The 21725-nt window shown below is 40.1% G+C and overlaps 1 long non-coding RNA gene across 1 annotated transcript in view; it reads left to right on the plus strand.

Annotated features, from left to right (window-relative positions):
* Positions 1–4461: 4461 nt before the first annotated feature.
* LOC113001688 (uncharacterized) overlaps positions 4462–21725 on the plus strand; it is a 50662-nt gene continuing 33398 nt past the window's right edge. The window contains exon 1 of the long non-coding RNA XR_003267148.2: positions 4462–4565. This is a non-coding gene — a long non-coding RNA (uncharacterized lncRNA). The remainder of the gene's footprint in view (positions 4566–21725) is intronic.

Raw genomic sequence — 21725 nt, forward strand, 5'->3', positions numbered from 1 at the left:
GGCGGAGAGGTTCAAAGAACTTGAGAGAATTAGAGAGTGGTGACTACCCAGTATTTGGTCCACTCATTTGGTGTAGGGAACTCATAGGCCTCACTTTGCTACTCTTAACAGACTTCGAGGCTATACTTTTGAGTTGGGAGCTTGGGGATCAGTGTATGGTGTATTCGTATGTAGTGATCACTCCCAGCTGTCATCCACCAAAATGTATAAGACCATCAAGACCTGGGAGGATTGGTGGCAGAGATTGGGCCTAATAGGTGACAAGTGTGTTAGTGACACACTTAGGATCTCGAGAGTATTGGTTGCTTAGAAAAACCACATATAGTGGTTAATCGGGTTGTATGGTTGTTTTGTTTGGACAAGAAGCTTTTTCATTAAGGAGTTAAACTGTTTTGCCATTTAAAAAAGTAATTTTTTTACTACAATTACAATTTCATATTTTTGTAATCTAATAAAAACTGAATTTTTAAATTTATCTTTCTAAAAATTAATAATATTCTATATTTTAACAATTTTTTAATTATATATGTATATATATATATATACATATATATTCAGAAAAAAATGTTTTTATTTTATTGAATACTATACATAACAATGACCACAACAATCCCCCTTACATGACACACAAGTATAAAAATTAGTTCACTTTATTTTAAAACATTTCAAAAAATAATATCCAATATATATAGGGCTTGAAATTAGGATACTTACCTTCCATTATGAATAGTGAAATATACTAAGTTGAATCTTCTATAAAGATAGACTAAACTACTCTGTTGGTCTCTTTTTTTTTTAATTTTATATTGTAATTTGATCCTTTATTTTTTAAAATTTGTAAAATGATCTCTTAAGTAATTTTTATATAATATGTTTAACCTTGGATTAATGTCTTTTAGTTTTTTTGTGATGAACATTTTATAATTTTTTTTTTTACTTAAGAGATCATTTTACAACTTTAAATAAATAAGGGACTGGTTTGTAACTTTTAAAAAATAAAGGATCAAATTACAACCTTAAATAAAAATAAGAAACCTTCTAAATAATTTAATCCTTAAATATATTTCTAATTCTTATATTGTAAATAATTTAATCTTTAAATATATTTCTAATTCTTCTATATAAGATTATACTTTTAGTTTCTATATGTTTTTTTTTCATTTTATTCTTTAGTGATATATTTTAAGTGTTTATAAAATTATAAAGTTTTTATATAAGTCTTTCTTATATTTTTTTATTTTATAATGATATATAAATCTTTCTTATATTAAAAATGTTTATTTTAGTCCTATTATTTATAAAGTATCATATATATTATTCAATACATATGGTTTAATGTTTATGTACTATAGTGTAATTTTTTTTTATACTATTAATCAATCACAAATCGTCATTTGAATTATTTTAAAATAATTATTTAAAAAATTAATAAACTTTTCATATATAATGAGTTGTAATCACATGATTTTTAGATTGTCAATATGATTTCTTTTTTCGATGCATATTCCTCACATTATCATTAAACATCGAAAAATATGTACTAAAACCAAAATCAAATTTTTAAATAATTAAAATTCACCAAAGAGATGCATGCAGTAAAAAAATGAACAAAAAAAAATATTATAAAAACTAAAAATATAACAAGAACCCATGCTCCTCCTTGTGTGATCGGCATACAAGGCTTCCTGCAGTCCGTTCTCAAAGCAACAATGCTCCCTTACTCATCTCTGATGCAAGCTCCCATCCTAGTTACGTTGAAATGCTCCCGAAAACTAGCATTTGCACTTTAAAGCTCCTTTCATGGGAGGAACCTATCTATTATGGTCGTTGAAGTTATATCCTCACTGCCGTGATTGCCTTGCAATCCTTTAACCCGAGAACGATCTTGATAAAACTCACACTACTAAAAAAAAGGCCTTCTACATCGGTTCTAATGGCCTTTCTACATCGGTTATGACGCGTGGTGGTAACCCAGGGTTGTTGAATCACAACATCGGTTTTATAACCGTCTTTGAATGCCGGATTTTCTACATCGGTTGTCTAGCTACAACCGATGTAGAATGGGTAGCTTTCTACAGCGGTTGTAAGGCCGAAACGATGTTGAATGGGTAGATTTCTACATCGGTTATCAGGCAACCGATGTAAAAAATGAAAGGTTTCTACATCGGTTATAGTTCAACCGATGTAAAATGACTAGATATGGTAACGTTGCTACATCGGTTATCAATCAACCAATGTAGAAAATGAAAGCTTTTTACATCGTTTATCGTAAAACCGATGTAGTATGAGGAGATTTTCTACATCGTTTATCATGAAAACCGATGTAGAATGAGCACGAATGGAAAGGTTTCTACATCGGTCTACAATCAACCGATGTAGAATTTGAAGAGTTTTTACATCGTTTATCGCGTAACCGATGTAGAATGAGGATATTTTCTATATCGTTTATAATTGATTTGATGTAGAATATGCTGATTTTTTTTTTAATTTTTGGAAATTTATAAACTCAGGTTAAATTAGTACAAGAAAAGCTATGAATAGAAATACAGTACAAATAATGAAATTCAACAAAATATTGAAAAGCTATGAATTGATCTATCTTGCTCACTCCTTTTAAGAATGTTTGTACTAATGATGTAAAAAAATAAAAATAAACCAATCAACTTTAAAAACTTTGTTTGTTAATTGCACCATGATCAATCAACGAGTCCACGACTATCATGACATTCTTTCTTAGGCAGCCAGAGACAAACCAATTGCAAGACAAAAGATTATACATTCATGAAAACAATTAATCATTATAACATTATAAATATTTTAAGAATGTTTGTACCAATGATGTAAAAAAAATAAAATAAAAAAGACTGAATTTCTTTTTGACAAGGCTCTAATTTAAATCATGCTCCAAAGTTCAGACAAAAGTTTGATCTGCTCAAACCTATTTCTCATGGAGATCTTTGATTTGTCTTTCCAAATCACCATCAAGAACAAGTTTCTTCCTTCTCCTTAGAGCAATTTGAGATTCATCTTCCATCAATTGCTCCCCACTGTTATGTCCAAGTAAACCAAGTATCAGAAACTATAAAATCTCAAGTAAAATTTGATGTCAAGTTGTAAACGTACTTATGATCATCTTTGTCACTGTTACTGCCAAAGGTAGGTGCAAAGCCTTTAATAACATCAAGCTTGTCTCTACAGAAGAAAGAAACAAAAATAAGAGTAGATTCATTGCAGATAATTCTTTGCAGTGATCAAGAATAATTATGAACCAATCAATCAAGAAGCATAAATTGAAAATTGATCCCACATTCTAAAAATGGTCATCTCAGTGCTTCAAAAAAATTTCCCAAAAGAAATAGAAAGTACAAAATCATACATAAAAGCTTAGAAGCAAAGTTTGAGGGTTTTATCTTACTTTTGATATCCTGTGTCCACACCTTTGCTGGGGATGAACCAATTTCTTCATCTCCCAGAGTGTTATTCCAATTGGCACTTTCTTTCTTCAAATGACCAAGCTCGCTCAACAAATATTCAGCATTGATGTAATGGCATTCCCTCCGAGTTTTCCAGAAAAGGAGTTCCACAAACAAGAGGGGTTGCTTTTTCATTTTCTTTAGCATCTTTATGACCAAACAAGTAGAGAAAAGGATCAAAATGTAGGGACATCAATGCTGAATTTATAGACACCTTGAATTTATAAGATATAAAGTAGAGAAAAGGATCAAAATGTAGTAAAATCTTAGTTGGTATGCTCATATTTACATCTGAATAACTATACATGCATAGTCCTTGCAGGGACATCAATGCCGATTGTTGTGTTAGTTAAGGAGAAGCACCCCTTAGGCAGTAGTGAATTTACCATCCTTGGGCAGAAGTGAATTTACCATCCTTGGGCAGAGGAAGATACAAACCAAGCTGCTTAAGTTTTCGAGAGACTTGGGCAGTAGTGAATTTACCATCCTTATCCAGTGCATTGGCTATCATGTAACTACATCTTCTGTGGTCCTTGAATCTGCAGAAATAACAACCCAGCTATTAACAGCAAAATCAAAAGCTAAATTGAAATGCTATTTGTCATCCTGAGCAAAATAATATAGAAAATTCAGAAAACATTGAATTTTCATATTTAACTATCCATTCAGCAATCATCAAGCAAAGAGCAGAAAGAGATCAAATGCAAGGCAACCAAGTGGTACTCACTGCTCATATAGAACTTTGGTTAGAGCTTCCTAATCTTTATTGAAAGCCTGGACTCTTTTTTTTTTTTTTTGCCTATAAATATGAAATTGAACACAAACTTAGAGAAGATTTAAACACATTCGATGCATCAAAATGTATATAAAAAAATTGTCAAATTAAGATGAACAATAATGACAACATTTCATTTCGTAGAGGAAACATAAATTTAATAGAAGAAAAAATACCAGTAATAATTAATAAGCATAAGAGTTCAGTATAAACTTACAGGTGCTGAACCAACAGGCTTCCCTCAAAATTCACGGATTTATGATTGGTAGCTCCTGTTATTTTGTCACCGTCTAACTGATTAGGGCTAGTAGACAAAGGTCCTTCAGCATCAGCATCAAAGTAAATTTGTGAACATCATTATTGATCCTATCGTTGATCAGTAAAGTGGTGATCCTATAAACGGGAAGGTAAAGGAACATTACTTGAGAACAGAGCTGAGCATTTCATCATCAGAATCGCCTTTTGACAATTTATCCTCACTGGTTTGCCCATGTAACTGTCCCCTTGATAATTTGCCACTACTTCTATCTACTTTAAAATATTATCCAAATGAACTATAGGCCACACAGAATTAATTCCAAATAGCAGTAACTTCACCTTCTCATATGTGTGTGCCATTTTCAGTGAGCTTGGCATTTTCATCAAGTAGGACTTTTTCCTGAATTAAATTACAAACACAATAGTCAGAATCTTTTATATGTAATCCTTATAGGGAACTTTTCAACTTTCAGAACTGATAGAAAAGGAATTGAACCTTGAAGCATTTTTTTCATGGCATCACAAACTCAGAATTATACAGAAGTATATATTTAGAATTTTTATATTTTGTCCCTCTTATTTTTAGATATTTGAACTTTACTGTCCATAATTTCTCATTCTGTTGTCAAGAGTCAAATTTTAAACAGGTTTAAGAAGTAAAAGGTTTGTCTTTAAGTAAAAGGTTTTGTAACTAAAGAAACTTTTTTTCAGATGTAACTATATATAGAGACTAAAGGTCTTAAATCTGTTAGTGCCTTAAGCACTAGGAAAAAGTTGTTTTTGAAGAAACCTAAGACCAATGTCAAATTTGAATCATGTTTAACATTCTATGCACATCAAACTTCTCCAACTTGAATATGACTCCACTCATTTCCAGTAACTAAAAAGCATTGCATTTTCATGTAGGGAGATTCGTGAAGTGTCTAAGTTAATGAAACAGATAAAATGGAATGCACTATTGCTGGGGACTGCTTTTTTATCATTTGGCTAGTACCCACAAAGTATGTGTCTGCCGGATATTTTATCACATGGACGCGTTAACTGTATAGTTGCTTTCAATCTTTTTTTATTATTTACTTATGTTATTATATAGTTGTATAGATGCAAAATATTTATTAAGTTTGTTGAAGATTAATTTTTGTAAAAAAAAACTTAATTAATCACTTTTACTAGGATGTGTTTGTCCAGTTACGTTTTTTTATTTATACACAATTCAAAATTGAGATCTGTTAAGAGATACAAAACTCAGTTTTACTCAAACCCCGTAATATTAGTATTGTTGGCTTGTTGCTTTCAATCATTGAGAAAAGAAATCCCAGAGTCTTCAATGACAAATATAGTGATCTCTACCCTCCTCACTGACTCACAATTATGTTATAACCATTTTGATGAAATGTAAACAACTTACCTTTTCTTTTAGTTGCTCGATTTGTTCTTTGAAAACCTGGATCTGAAGAAATGAAAGTTGAGATACAAATATATATTAACTTCAAAATTTTAATAATAAAATGATGGATTTGGCTCCTCTAAAGTGAAGGTACACTTCAAAAGAAAAAAAATACAATAATAACCATTAATTAAAAAATGTGAGATTTGTGATACAATAAAATATACATGTAATAAAATCTAAAATTAATTATAATATTTTGAACTTCGAATTAACATTATTATTGTATTTTATCCTCTGAAGTACACTCCCTTCACTTTGAAGAGTCAAATCCTAAAATGATACATGCATGTTAATTAGTCATTCTAACCTTTCTGGCTCTAACATTACTTAAACTCCTCTCCAACTGTTGTTGTATCCATTGCAGTTCCTCAATGGAGCAAGCCCCCAACCCTTCCCCCAAGAACTTCCTGAGGGACTGAAATTACAAATGCAACCATGTTCTTCCATTATGAGTGAGTGGAATTAAACATTGAATGTACAAAATTAATTAGTCAACATGAATAGAAATTAAAAAAATTTAACCGTTTTGCAGCTTAAAGAAGGCCAATCTTCTTCATCATGTTTGCTGCCTCTTGCTTCAAATGCTGTAACATAATAAACAATTTATTCAAACTTCAGGACTCAAGTGTCTATGATATGCAAATACAGTAAGCAAAAGTAGAAATTAACAAACTCCAATTAGCCAATTCCCCTAACATTAACTTTTAAAATGTGCATATTTACAGGGATTGATAAAGATGAAAACTGCGTGGCCACAATATGACATTTAAAGATCAGCTTAAAGTCTGTTACTACTTGTGTCGCAACCTACCCTTCGGCGGGAGGGCGACGCGTGACTCGCGGGATGCGTGTTCCACGAAAGGAATACGCGCGGAGTCGCCACCAACGTTTATTTGAGGAAAACGTCGGAAAAACCGGAAAAGACGCGATCTACGAACTTTTAAGTGAAAGGTTCGGGAGTTGTATTTACGCACGGGGAAGGTATTAGCACCCCACACGTCCGTCCCAAGGGACGGCAGCCTTTAATCAAATGTGCAAACATGACCTTGATTTTTTATGTTCCCCTTTTATGTCTTTATATCCTTTATACCCTTTTTATATTTTTTCTCTTTTTGTGGTCGACAAGGGTGTTTCCCTTTGCTCCTACGTATTCCTCAATTGCGATGAGGAAATCAGACCTACATAGTTCTTTCTTCATCAAGTGATTCTTTTTTACTTAAAAGGTGGTCATTTTAAGGCGTTGGACCTTGAAAAATGATTCATTTTTACTTAGTGAGAAATTGAAATGATAAACTTCAAAAACCTATTTTTATGGACGAGCTTGACTAGGCGAGTTGATTTTAGCCTTAGTTTCACCTTAGTTATTAGTCAATTCGATTAAGAATGAGAAATCCCAAAGAGAAAAACGTCCGATTGATTTTCCGCTTTATTTTACTAAAAGATATTTTTTTATTATTATATTATTATTTTACCTCTTTTTTTTATTTCCAACGTGGTTACGGCACGACCGAACGGTCGAAATTCATTTTAACCGAAGTTAACGGATAATACAATTCAAACGATCGGTGGAAATTTATTTTATTTTTAGTTCAAGCGAGAAATGACTTAAATAAAATGGCTTAAGCACGTCAAAAGGGGGTATAAAAAGTAAATAAAATGAGAATAAAAATACACGAAACACAATGTGGACTACCATGGGTACATAGAATGAATCGAAAAGCTTGGTTCGAGGTACTTACCCGTTGAAGATCGAAGAACGATGAAGAACGGATGAAGAACGCCGAAGAACGGTCGAAACCTTCGCGAAATTCCTTACGGAAACGTTTCGGAAGCGCCTCGGCTTAGATTTTCTTCACGGAAACAATTTTTCCAAGCAAATTCGAAAGAGAGAGAAGTGCCTAAGGGGCTGAACCCTTTTCCTTCTCACTTCCTCCCCTATTTATGGCAAAATAGGGGAGATGCTTGCCGCCCAGCTCGCCCAGGCGAGCAGGGTTGCTTCCTCCAGAAGCAACAGCCTTCTGGAGGAATCTTCTGGAGGGCCCAAGTGGGCCTGGTTGCTATTTGCACCCCCATTTTTACTAAGTACACCCCTTTCTGCTTTTTTGGTGATTCTTTTTTCGTAAAGTTACGGAAACTTACGAATTTCGTAACGATACTTGTTTTCTTTCCGTAATGTTACGGAACCTTGCGGATTACATAATCATCCCCTTTTTGACCTACGAAATGTTACGGAACCTCACTAATTGTGCAACGATGCTTCTATTTGATTTCCGGTGTGTCACGGAACCTTACGGATTGTGCACCAATATTTTCTTTTGTTTTTCGGCACGTCCCGGAATTTCACAAATTGCCTAATGATGGGTGCCAAGCACCTTACAAGGACCTAAACAAAGGTTGCATGTCATCAAGCAAAGGTCCCCGGACGAAATTAGGGTATGACAGTTGCCCCTCTTTACTTGTCTTTTATTGGAGATAAAAGGAAAGTAAAGATAAGACACTAATTTCGTTCCTCTCGGTTGACGAGAGTCGCGGGTGACCATAAAATTTCCGCGTGCAAATGACTTGTCGTTCCCGGGGGAACAAAAGGTGCAGAAGACGATGTTAGTCTCTGCCTGCTATCAAGCGTTCTGTCTTACAGATAGCAAAAGAATGTTTATACGGATAACCACTCGGGTATTTCCGCCCGTCAGCGTGACTCAAAAGTCAGTATGACAGATCTTGTGAGTGCGGAAGATGATGTAAATCTCCGCGTGTCAACGGGCTTGTCGGCCGCGATTGACGAAGGGTGCAGAATGACCATAATTTGTCTCTGCGTGCCATCGGACACGACTGTGTCTGAATGGAAAAGGGGTGCGGAATGACCAAATTTTGTCTCCGCATGTCATCGGGTCCGCCGCCTCTGGATGACAAAAGGGTGCAGAATGACCATAATTTGTCTCTGTGTGCCATCGGACACGACTGTGTCTGAATGGCAAAGGGGTGCGGAATGACCAAATTTTGTCTCCGCATGTCATCGGGCCCGCCGCCTCTGGATGACAAAAGGGTGCAGAATGACCATAATTTGTCTCTGCGTGCCATCTGACACGACTGTGTCTAAATGGCAAAGGGGTGCGGAATGACCAAATTTTGTCTCCGCATGTCATCGGGTCCGCCGCCTCTGGATGACAAAAGGGTGCAGAATGACCATAATTTGTCTCTGCGTGCCATCGGACACGACTGTGTCTGAATGGCAAAGGGGTGCGGAATGACCAAATTTTGTCTCCGCATGTCATCGGGCCCGCCGCCTCTGGATGACAAAAGGGTGCAGAATGACCATAATTTGTCTCTGCGTGCCATCGGACACGACTGTGTCTGAATGGCAAAGGGGTGCGGAATGACCATAATTTGTCTCCGCATGTCACATGACCTCAGGGTCAGCATGACAGAGCTTGTGGGGCGGCCGACAAAAGCAAGGCTCTTGCTCCTACGTATCCTCCAATGAGGAACTCAGACCTACGTAGTTCTGGATAACTTGTGAGACTTGAAAAAAAGTCTCGGTGTTTTCTCCACTAAAAAATGCAAACATGCTTTAGCAAAGAGACAAATATTCCAATTGATTTAGAGCAGCATATGCTTTTTTGAGTGAAAAACAATGCGTCTACCGGGGAAGGAGAGTATGCTGATGAAATTTTCTCATAACCATAAATGAGATTTTGGATGTTAGCATTTCGTTTCTAAATGACCATTTAGAGGAAACACTGGGTTCGACAAAAATAGAAGAAATCCACTCAAAGTGTATTAATCTCACACAGGTAAGTGTTTCATCCTAATTCCGAACCATAGATATGTCATGACTTGACTTTGCAAATTATTTCCTATCAAATCAAAAATTACATGCGTGATCATGGATCAATAGGGCTTCCCTTGGGAATGGGTTCTTTTGGTGGTTTTTTTTTTCGGCTTTTGTGTGTTTTTGGCCTTTTCCTTTTCTGTTTCTGTTTTGCACGAGGCGAACAAGTCATCGACGCACAGGATTTTGGTTGGTAATCAAAGGGAGAAGACCACTTTCAGGTCGTGGTTTCCTTTCCCCCTTTTTTTTTGTTCATTTGGTGACAATTTTGTATTGTACAGATATTGTTCGGTCCAAAGACCTTTCTGCACATTTCTTCTGATTTCTTTCGATCCTTGATCAGGAGCTTTCTTTCCTTCCTTTTACTTTCTCCCACTCTTTGGTTGGGAATTTTCTTTCTTTTCTTTTTGCTTTCTCCCACTCTTTGATTGGGAATTTCCTTTCCTCTTTTTTTTCTTTGATTGGAAATTTTCCTTCTCTCCCTTTTTTTTTGCTTTCTCTTTGATTGGAAATTTTCCTTCCCTTCTTTTTTCGCTTCCGAGGGTAGGGATTGACATTTTCACCCTGGGTCAAGGTTTATGGTGAGTCAGGATTTTGGCTCAAGACTTGTAGAATGGCTAGACATGATACATGTCAGGGTTTGGTTTGGTTCAAGGAAAAAAAGGGATGCCCCACATTATTTCCATGACACAAATGCAAAAATGATGATTTGGAAATTTTATGCAAAACTGGTCATGCATGCACCTATGTGAACACTCAAGTGTCAAATTTTTATGGTCATGTGATGCTAGGGCTCAGGATTCATTCCCTCTATTTTAGTCAACCCAATGTTTCCAAAATATGTTCTTTTATCCATTTGTGCATTCATCTGAGTCCATTTTGGGCGTCCGGGGAAATTTCACAGCGTTCACCCTTCGGGTGTACACACACATTTTCCAAAAACTAGTTATGATCAGCGAATTTTTTCAAAGAAAAGTTGGAAGTCATCTCTTTTCAAAAGCATGTTGGTTTTTCAGCTAGACAACTTATTTTCCTTTTCCCCATCTTTTTTCTTACTTGCTTTTTTTTCTTATTTGCTCTCTTTTTCTTATTTGCTCTCTTTTTCCTTTTTTTTTATTTTTATTTTTATTTTTATCATGATTTTTGTTTGTTTTATTATATATATTTTTTGGACGATGTTCCTAAACGAAGAACTCTACACGGTTCCAGAATTTCAAACATCATTGACAGTGATGATATAAACACTAACGCAACAATCCAAACAAAAATGTACGCGTTGTACAAATGACAATCGAAACAACAAAAACAAACATTAGTCTCTCAAGTCAAAACAATAACAAAACATAAAAATGATAAACGAAAAATGAAAGAAAACATGAATCTGGGGATCTCCCAGTCATGTAGCTCCACTCCCTCCCAAGAAGTCAAGCAAATCGGCCATCTCCTCATCCTCGTGGGCCTCTTCTCCATCGCCAGGAGCTTCTGGGGGCGCCTCTCCTGCTTGGGCCTCGGGCCAATCTCCGGGCCATGCGACCTCTGCCCTGAACTGGTATGGAGTAGGGCATGAAAAAGAAGCGAAGTCCTGGCTCTGCATGCTGAGGCTCATCTGGTACAGACAATCATGGGTCTGTACATGTGCCCGGTGGTTGGCCGCCTGCTGGCGAACCAAATGCCGTAAATACTGCTCCATGTCAAATGACCCAGCCTAGCCAGCCTGATGAGGTGGTGGGGGCGCGCCTGCGGCCTGTGGAGCATCACCCTGAGCCTGTCTCTGGGTACAGTACTTCTCAATAAAAGCCCGGGTGATGGGCGGCCGAATTACCTTGGTAGGTGCAACGGGGACTCCGAACGACTGGCAGAGTCCTGTGATCAGTGCGGGAAATCCCAGGGCCCTGTTGGACTTATCTGGGTCCAAAGGGTACCTAGTAGGCGCCATACCTGCAAAAATATAGATGGCATCAGCGATTAACTGAGCCACATGGATGCTTATCCACGTCAGGATGGCGTACACCAGCTGACACTTCGGCATGGGAAGGTCGGAATTATGATCGGTGGGCAGGATGTTGCTGAGCAGCAGAGTCATCCATATCTGAGTCAGGGTGGTCATGTTGGTGCGCATGATCCGCACCCGTCTTCCGGCAGCAGTCCGGGAAAAATCCTGCCCTGGTATACATAGCAACTGAGCGATAGCCTCCTCATCGAACCCATCAGACCGGTTCCTCCTCTGGCCATACTCACACTCCTGGCCCTCTTCCAGCACTAACGGATATCCCAGGAGCTGGCCAATAGCATCGGCATCAAACGGGATCCACTGACCCCTTACCCAAGACCTCATGTCACGCACGCCCTCCTCTGTTGGCCAAGCATTGGCATAAAACTCAAGGACTATTTCTGGATTGAACTTGGCCATGGGGGTAACCGGTGATGTCCACCGCCGGCGCCCTATCTCCTCCTGGAAATCAGTATACTCGTCGTCCCTGAGCTGGACGCGTCGCTCCCGGAGAAACGACCATCCCTTGATGGCCTCGAAGCGCTGCTGGTGTACAGCGCTCCTAAAGCGGTGACTATCATACTCAGGAGCGGAACTAGTCCCTTCGGCCGCCTTATCCTTCCTGGACCTCTTTGAGGCAAGCTTCCTCGGGGCCATTTCCTGCGAAGGCAAACATTTGGAAAGTTAGTTTCACCAAGAAATGCTACTCTTAAAACAAAAATGGCATACAACCCCCTCCAATAAACACAAACATCAATGTAAATTTAGAGCAAACTTATGCACATACTTCTTTACGAACGTTCACTTGCACAAGACATTCTTATAACTAAGAAAAATGCACCCATGTACAATCAAGGCACCTTCGTTACCTAGATTATTTATATGTACTTCCAAGGTGTATTTGCTACCTACATCACATGCACTTCCTTGGCTAAATTTACATACATGCATACTCAAAGCATTTGGGGTACCAAAAATTGCACATGTGCACATTCCGGTATTCCTAATACTTATGCATATACAAACTTTGTGATGAATCTTGGCTATCTACATAATAAGGTGCTACATTTCATGCTTTATTCAAGTGTTTTTACTACCTAAAGCCGCATGCAAATTCAAGTATATTTCCTTTTGTTGACTAAAATTGTATTCAAATTAAAAGGTATTTTTTTTGTAATGTATTTTCTTTACATAACATGCAATATGTATATTTTTTTTTGTGAGACATTTTGACTACCAAAAATTACATGTACATACATCCAAGTATTTTGCTACCACACCCAAAGTGTAAATTGCCAAAGGTATTTTGCTACCTATCCTAAACCTATACATTTATGATGAGCAAAATTCCTAAACATCTAGGGGTAGGGAAATTATCGTAGCGTGGCTCATAGCTGATTGCTGGCCAAAAAGGGTAACTTTACCCAATATGCACCCACTCTTGTGTTCTTTTGCATAAAAACTTTGGTTCCTAGGCCTAGGATATATGTGGGGCAATTACTCTAGCCTTTTCGGGAATGAATGCATGTCCCAAAAAATAGAAAATATGTGCAAACCAAAGTGCCCCACGGGTTGTTTCCCTACGAAAACCACGCGCTAATGCCATTGAGGCATTTCACCGAACACTTGGTGGGCGCGCGTTTAGGCATTAATAGCAAGAGAACGGGGACAATGTGGCATGTCCCATTGCTTCAAAATGCATTATAGGCCTAGGGCCATCCCATACAAACCCCTAATTCAATCCAATCAAGCAAGAAAACAAACCAAAATTGCCCCACATATTTGAGCATATTCCCACAATTTAGAGCACCAAAAGGAGATCAAAATACACCAATGAAAAGCTAGAAAGCTTAAGGATGGAACACTTACTTGTTGGTGATGAATAAAAGCGCAAAATGGAATCGAAAAATGCGAAAAGTAGAGACCCTAGGGGTGCAAACTCGTAAATTCTGTGGGTATGGCTTTTGAAAGGGGGGAAAAGAAGTTTTTGAATGCAAAAACGTCCCCCCTTTCATAACTCTTATATTTTGGTGCAGGGGTTGCTCGCCCAGGCGAGCTAACTTGCATTTTTTTTTTTTGAGAGGAACATTAACCATGTCCCCTCCTTCCTTATGGGTTAGCGTTTTGCCTAACTTGAACTTACTTAAGTTAGAATTAGGCATTGATTACTTATTTTTAAAACAAACAAATAGCAAAAGAAAACTGTGAATACAAAGGATACGGGGCTGCCTTGTAGCGACGTTCTCTGTTTGTTTAGCGCAGAGAAGGGGCGACGATCAGTCGGTCGTGACCCCATCCCCAATTGCATCCGTTCCTAAGTACCTGCAAGTAATAAACAACCAGGTATGGCCAATCCTGACCGCGTCGTTGTCTTACCTTGGGTTGGTTTCTGCTGTTCATGTTTTGTCCCCACCCCAGAAGGTAGCTCAAGATGATCCTGCCCCTGTTTTATCACAACAATATGCATGCGTATGCGTATGCATGAATGTTTTCAAATGCAGCAAATTTTAGCAAAAGTTGGTTTAGGTTTAATTTTAATTAAGCGCTTGGGGCATCCCATGAACTGAGCGGAAGGGCTCAGGTGATCACAAATCAACGCAAGGTTTGAAACCAACGTGAGGACTAAAGCCTCGAATCCACGTTCATTTCTTTGAAAGATTGTAACGAGAGATACAACAGACGGGAAATCCCTGGGGGAAATCCAGAAAATGCATAAAGATAAAGAACATGCAGCGACATCCTTAATTGCCCCAGATTCTAAGCATAATATCGCTTGACGACATCAGAATTCACGGGTGAAGGTAACTCTTCCCCATCCATGTTGGTAAGCACCAGGGCTCCTTCGGAAAAAGCCCTCTTCACAACAAAAGGCCCTTCGTAGTTCGGGGCCCATTTCCCTCGATTGTCCTTGACAGCATGGGACATTTTCTTTAGGACAAGGTCTCCCTCATGGAACTTGCGCAAGCGTACTTTCTTGTCGAATGCACTCTTCATTCTTTGCTGGTACAAACGCCCATGACTCATGGCCGTTAAGCGCTTACCCTCAATGAGGTTGAGCTGGTCATAGCACGTTTGAGCCCACTCTGATTCCTTTAATCCGGATTCTGCCAAGATCCTTAATGACGGGACTTCTACCTCAAACGATAACACAGCCTCCATCCCATATACCAATGAGAACGGCGTTGCCCCAGTTGACGTCCGCACTGAAGTTCGGTAACCGTGTAACGCGAATGGGAGCATTTCGTGCCAATCTCTGTATGACACAGTCATCTTTTGGATAATCTTTTTGATATTCTTATTGGCCGCTTCCACGGCTCCATTCATCTTTGGCCGGTAGGGTGTGGAATTGTGATGCTGGATTTTAAACTCCTCGCACATTTCCCCCATCATCTTGTTATTCAGGTTGGTGCTGTTGTCTGTGATAATCTTCCTTGGCAAACCATATCAGCAGATGATCTCTTTCTTAATGAACCTGACCACCACACCCCTCGTGACGTTGGTATAGGAAGCTGCCTCGACCCACTTGGTGAAATAATCTATCGCCACGAGGATGAAGCGATGACCATTCGAGGCCTTGGGCTTAATGGCCCCGATGACATCTATTCCCCACATGGAGAAAGGCCAAGGGGCGGACATGACATTCAGAGGATGTGGTGGGGCATTGACATTATCTGCGAACGCTTGACATTTGTGGCATTTCCTCACATGGACACAACAATCACTTTCCATGGTAAGCCAGTAATAACCTGCTCTTAGGATCTTCCTTGCCATAGCATGCCTGTTGGCATGCGTTCCAAACGAGCCCTCATGGACTTCCTCGATCATGTGATTTGCCTCCCTGGCATCCACACACCGCAGGAGTGTCATGTCGTGATTTCTCTTATACAGTATACTTCCACTCATGAAGAAGCCGGCTGCCAACCTTCTCAATGTCCTCTTATCATTGTCGGCAATCTCTGGCGGGTATTCTTTGCTTACGACATATCGCTTGATGTCGAAATACCAAGGCTTTCCATCCCATTCCTCTTCTACTTGGCAACAATGCGCGGGTTTGCCACGACACCAAAATTCAATGTAGGGTAGATCCCCGTGCGGCGTTAGCTGGAACATAGATGCCAAAGTAGCAAGCGCATCCGCCATTTGATTTTCCTTGCGGGGAATATGATGGAAGGAGATCTCATCAAAGGTTTTAGCCAATTCCTTGATATAGGCTTTGTAGGGTATCAGCTTGGGATCTCTAGTTTCCCATTCCCCTCTCAGCTGATGGATTACCAACGCTGAGTCGCCGTACACCTTGAGTAGTTTGACATTGGAGTCAATTGCTGCCTGGACGGCTAGGGCACATGCTTCATATTCGGCCATGTTGTTGGTGCAGTCGAATCCTAGCCTGGCTGTGAAAGGTACACATTGATTGTCCGGAGAGACCAATACTGCCCCAACGCCATGGCCTAGAATGTTTGACGCTCCGTCAAACCATACGGTCCATTTGTCCCGATCTTCGTCCAATTTTTCCTTAAACAAGGCCATGATGTCCTCATCCGGGAATTCAGGATGCATGGGCTGATAGTCGTTAAGAGGCTGTTGAGCCAAATAATCTGCTAAGGCGCTTCCTTTTATCGCCATTTGGGTGATGTAAACTATATCAAACTCGGATAGCAGGACTTGCCACTGGGCGATTCGTCCTGTGAGAGCTGGCTTTTCAAAGATGTACTTAACTAGGTCCATCTTGGATATCAACCAGGTAGTATGGCTCAGCATGTACTGCCTTAGGCGATGGGATGCCTATACTAAAGCACAACACGTTCTTTCGAGCAAGGAATAGTTCATTTCACAGGTCGTGAACTTCTTACTCAGGTAGTAAATAGCGTGCTCTTTCTTTCCGGATTCGTCATGTTGCCCCAGCATACACCCCATTGACTCATCTAAGATTGTCATGTACAAGATGAGAGGCCTTCCAGGTACTGGTGGCATAAGCACAGGGGGATTCATAAGACACTTCTTGATCCTTCCAAAAGCCTCTTGGCAATCCTCATTCCAACAATCAGTTTGGTTTTTGCGTAAGAGCTTGAACAACGGCTCACAAATGGCGGTGAGCTGCGATATGAATCTGGCAATATAATTTAAGCATCCCAGGAAGCCTCGGACTTGCCTCTCAGTACGTGGTTCCGGCACCTCAAGGATAGCCTTCACCTTTTCGGGGTCTACCTCTATCCCTTTCTGGCTTACAATGAAACCAAGCAATTTCCCTGATTTGACCCCAAAAGTACACTTGGCGGGGTTCAACCTTAATTGATATTTCTTAAGCCTTTCGAACAACTTCCGCAGGTTGACTAGGTGTTCTTCCTCGGATTTAGATTTAGCAATTATGTCGTCCACGTAGACCTCGATCTCTTGATGCATCATATCATGGAACAAAGCTACCATGGCCCGTTGATAAGTTGCCCCGGCATTCTTGAGTCCAAAGGACATCACCATGTAACAGAACGTCCCCCACAGGGTGACGAAGGTAGTCTTTTCCATATCCTCTGGCGCCATCTTTATCTGATTGTAGCCGGAGAAACCGTCCATGAAGGAAAATAAAGCGAAATTGGCCGTGTTATCCACGAGGATATCGATGTGTGGCAAAGGAAAATTGTCCTTGGGACTGGCCCGATTCAGGTCCCAATAATCCACACACATTCGTACTTTCCCATCTTTCTTAGGGACCGGTACGATGTTGGCAACCCATTCTGGATACCGAGCGACGGCCAGAAAACCAGCGTCAAATTGCTTCTTCACTTCTTCTTTTATCTTCAAGGATGTTTCGGGCTTCATCCTTCTCAGTTTCTGCTTTACCGGGGGACACTCGGGATTTAGAGGTAATCGGTGCTGTACAATGTCAGAACTCAAACCGGGCATATCTTGGTATGACCAAGCAAAGATGTCTTGGTAGTCTTTTAGCAGAATTATTAATTCTTCACGGATAGGCGCGGTAATACCTGTGCCTATCTTCACTTCCCTTTTTCCACTGCCAATTCCTAAGTCTACTAGCTCTGTTTCTTCTTGATGAGGCCCCATTTCTTGGTCCTCATGGGCGACCATTCTTTCTATTTCTGGGGGAAGTCCCACATCCTCGTTTCCTTCATCTTCCGTTTGATTCATTTCTTGCTCGAAGTCGATAGGCGGGTCCCAGGTATTAGTACCTTCGGGGGACTCGTCATCGAATCTGCCGTTTCAGAAAAATGGGTAGAGACATAGGAACAGATGAAGAAAGGTCCTTGTATTATAAATTCAAAAACAAAAGACACAAAGCCTTAATGAGGTGCTTGGCATACACTGATTTTCGGGGACTTTTGCTTGATGACAAGCGACCATTCTTTGGTCCTTGTGAGGTGCTTGGCACCCATCATTAGGCAATTTGTGGAATTTTGGGAACAACAAGTCATTTGCATGTGGAGATTTTATGGTCACCTGCGACTCTCGTCAAATCGAGAGGAACGAAATTAGTGTCTTATCTTTACTTTCCTTTTATCTCCAATAAAAGACAAGTAAAGAGGGGCAACTGTCATACCCTAATTTCGTCCGGGGACCTTTGCTCGATGACGTGCGACCATTCTTTGGTCCTCGTGAGGTGCTTGGCACCCATCATTAGGCAATTTGTGAAATTCCAGGACATACCGAAAAACCAAAAAAATATTGATGCACAATCCGTAAGTTTCCGTGACACACCGGAAATCAAATGGAAGCATCGTTGCATAATTGAGTGAGGTTCCGTAACATTCCGTAAGTCAAAAAGGGAATGATTATGTAATCCGCAAGGTTCCGTAACATTACGGAAAGAAAACAAGTATCGTTACGAAATTCGTAAGTTTCCGTAACTTTACGAAAAAAGAATCACCAAAAAACAGCAGAGGGGGGTGTACTTAGTAAAAATGGGGGTGCAAATAGCACCCAGGCCCATTTGGGCCCTCCAGAAGATTCCTCCAGAAGGCGGTTGCTTCTGGAGGAAGCAACCCTGCTCGCCTGGGCGAGCTGGGCGGCAACCACCTCCCCTATTTTGCTATAAATAGGGGAGGAAGGCAAGAAGGAAGGGGTTCAGCCCCTTAGGCACTTCTCTCTCTTTCGAATTTGCTTGGAAAAATTGTTTCCGTGAAGAAAATCTAAGCCGAGGCGCTTCCGAAACGTTTCCGTAACGTTTTCCGTGAGGAATCTCGCAAAGGTTTCAACCGTTCTTCGACGTTCTTCATTCGTTCTTCATCGTTCTTCGATCTTCAACGGGTAAGTACCTCGAACCAAGCTTTTCGATTCATTCTATGTACCCGTAGTGGTCCACATTGTGTTTCGTGCATTTTTATTCTCGTTTTGTTTACTTTTTATACCCCCTGTTGACGTGCTTAAGCCATTTTACTTACGTCATTTCTTGCTTAACTTAAAAATAAAATAAATTTCCACCGAACGTTTGAATTGTATTATCCATTAACTTCGGTTAAAATAAATTCCGACCGTTCGGTCGTGCGTAACCACGTTGGAAATCAAAAAGAGGTAAAAAATAATATAATAATCAAAAAGACATCTTTTAGTAAAATAAAGCGGAAAATCAATCGGACGTTTTCTCTTTGGGATTTCTCATTCTTAATCGAATTGATTAATAACTAAAGTGAAACTAAAGGCTAAAATCAATTCGCCTAGTCAAGCTCGTCCATAAAAATAGGCTTTTGAAGTTTGTCATTTCATTTTCTCACTAAGTAAAATGGATCATTTTTAAGGTCCAACGCCTTAAAATGATCACCTCTTAAAGTAAAAAAGAATCACTTGATAAGAAAGAACTACGTAGGTCTGATTTCCTCATCACAAATTGAGGAATACGTAGGAGCAAAGGGAAACACCCTTGTCGACCACAAAAAGAGAAAAATATAAAAAGGGTATAAGGGACATAGAAATGTAAAAAGGAACATAAAAAATCAAAGTCATGTTTGCACATTCGATTAAAGGCTGCCGTCCCTTGGGACGGACGTGTGGGGTGCTAATACCTTCCCCGTGCGTAAATACAACTCCCGAACCTTTCACTTAAAAGTTCGTAGATCGCGTCTTTTCCGGTTTTTCCGACGTTTTCCTCAAATAAACGTTGGTGGCGACTCCGCGCGTATTCCTTTCGTGGAACACGCATCCCGCGAGTCACGCGTCGCCCTCCCGCCGAAGGGTAGGTTGCGACAGTTGGCGACTCCACTGGGGACTTTTTTTTAGAGAGTTAGGCCATTTAATCTTGTGCAAATGCTTTACCATGACTTACTCCTTTGTTGGTTTCCCTACATTATGTTCTTGTGTATATAAACTCTTTGTTGCTTCTAGTGCGTTTTAAAATGTATGCATGAGGTAAATATTTATTCATTTGATGCACACAAACACCAACACTATTTGCACACACTGTGAGTGAAAAAAGGGCCCTATACCCGGGTTCGTGGGAACATAAGGAGTGGAGGTGAATCTGTGATCATGCTAGGTCTCCGACTTGCTTGATTACAGTGAACCCTCATCTAGAGCTTTTCTCTTTGAAAACCTATTGTTGCTAGTAGTCCCTACTGCTACAATATGTTCTTCAAAGGGGATGATACCTCTAGAAACCATCAAAAGAGATATGACTACCTTGGGGGTTATCACTAAATGCCTAGTTAGTTCTCTCCCTTATAGGTCCCTTAAATAGGGGCACGAGCAGACACGCTGCGTGCCATTTTTCACACTGCCATGCATAAGTATCATATACCCTTTTGCTTATGTTCAGTAAATATCGTCATACTGTGTACATTCCCGCATTGTGTCTTTTGCATAGGCATCGCATATGGGTTCTGTCTTGATCCCTTCTGTAAACAAACCAACGGAGGGTCCGTGTCGCCTTCTTAAAAACGTGCGTTGGGGCATTCTGTTACCCCTAGACGTCGTATCTAAGAAGGGGACAAATTCCCCGAACCCCCGCATTCCTAGATTGCATCTGTGTCATATGCATTCCATCATGCATGCATCCATCCCACCCATGAGATATCGGAGTTTTGATTTGCACCAGCTTTTGTCTCACTTTAGTAAGCATGGGAACAAATCAAACCGGCAAGAGGTTCTACCAAGTCAAGGTCAAAAGCCTAGATACCACCAGCATCAAGGAATTAGGGCGGTTGATGGAACCCCTCCAAATGCAAGCCTTCCGCAAGACTTACGGAAAGATCTTAGAGTTGACCATAGCAGAGGTGTCCATAGAAGTCGTTGCATCACTTACCCAATACTACGACCAGCCTTTGAGGTGCTTCACATTCGGAGACTTCCAATTAGTACCAACCATTGAAGAATTTGAGGAAATTCTAGGATGTCCTCTCGGGGGAAGAAAACCATATCTTTCCTCCGGGTGTCTCCCCTCTTTGAGCAGAATTGCAACTGTGGTCAAGGATTCAGCAAGAGGTTTGGACCGCATAAAACAGACTCGGAACGGCATAGCGGGCCTACCACGGAAGTACCTAGAAGACAAGGCAAGGGGTATGGCCAATCAAGGAGACTGGGTCCCGTTTATGGATGTGTTAGCTTTGCTAATTTTCGGGGTTGTCCTCTTTCCAAATGTGGATGGTTTGGTAGACCTAGCAGCAATCGACGCTTTCCTTGCCTACCACCATAGCAAGGAAAGTCCGGTGGTAGCTGTCTTGGCAGATCTGTTTGACACATTTGACCGAAGGTGCGAAAAGAGTAGCGCACGGATCATCTGTTGCTTACCCGCCCTCTGTGTTTGGTTGGTTTCGCACTTGTTCCGACAAGACACAAGACATCCATGTCCGCACCTGAGCCATCGCTCGTGTACTGAAAAGAGGAGAATAGATTGGGACCGGCTCTTGGCCGGGATAGGAGGTAGAACAATCAGTTGGTTCCCCCGATGGAAGGAAGGAAAAGAAGGAGTCCTTTTCTCATGTGGAAGATACCCAAACATTCCGCTGGTA

The sequence above is a fragment of the Glycine max genome, chromosome 5, assembly GCF_000004515.6.
Source record: "Glycine max cultivar Williams 82 chromosome 5, Glycine_max_v4.0, whole genome shotgun sequence".
NCBI classification, from domain to species: domain Eukaryota; kingdom Viridiplantae; phylum Streptophyta; class Magnoliopsida; order Fabales; family Fabaceae; genus Glycine; species Glycine max.